Source organism: Gavialis gangeticus, unplaced genomic scaffold, assembly GCF_001723915.1.
Source record: "Gavialis gangeticus isolate Ggan-Ray unplaced genomic scaffold, GavGan_comp1, whole genome shotgun sequence".
NCBI lineage: Eukaryota > Metazoa > Chordata > Crocodylia > Gavialidae > Gavialis > Gavialis gangeticus.
Window position 1 is genome coordinate 165,724 of NW_017729019.1, and position 617 is coordinate 166,340.

Here is a 617-nt window from a genome sequence, read left to right on the forward strand (position 1 = left end):
AATTTGCCTTTGAACAAATTGTGGGCCCAAGCAGAAAGGCCTAGGTTTAGACTGCATTGCAGGCATCTGAAGGGGCTCAGGGTTGGGAATTTGATCAAGTCCTCTCTCAGATGTTCCTAAAGGTCAAGCATAGCCTATGCTCGGCATCCTCAGCTGCAGAGGGTTTGATGCCTGGGTATGTTCAGAGCCTGCCGGTTGCTCCCCACAGCACCACTGAACCCACTACCTACAAAGACAGATCCCAGTGCTCAGAGGGACTTTCAGACTCTGAAAGGCAGCAGCACTTTCAGAAATCAATCCCTGGCTGCAGAACGCGGGCTGAGGTGAAAGAGGCAGATGGCACCATCATTTAACACAGAGGAGGGGACAAGATCGCAGGTGGGGCTGAAGCCACAGCTAGGAGGAGATCTGCAGAACACTGAACACAGCAAAAAGCCCAAGAGGGGAGATAGGCACGGTGCATCGCTCTTGCATGAAAAGGAGGCCTTGTGGTTTGGTTCAATAAGACAAACAGGATCAAAGGGACAAGGGGGTCACTGAGTTAATCTTGCTTTTGGGAAGTAGGTGGTGGCTACATGAGAGGGTTGCTCCCTTTGGTGGGACAAGCCACAGCAGTG

The 617-nt window shown here is 51.9% G+C and overlaps 1 protein-coding gene across 1 annotated transcript in view; it reads left to right on the top strand.

The window, feature by feature from the left end:
• ARMC12 (armadillo repeat containing 12) overlaps window positions 1-617 on the top strand; it is a 10,084-nt gene that overhangs the window by 2,227 nt on the left and 7,240 nt on the right. The window lies entirely within an intron of this gene.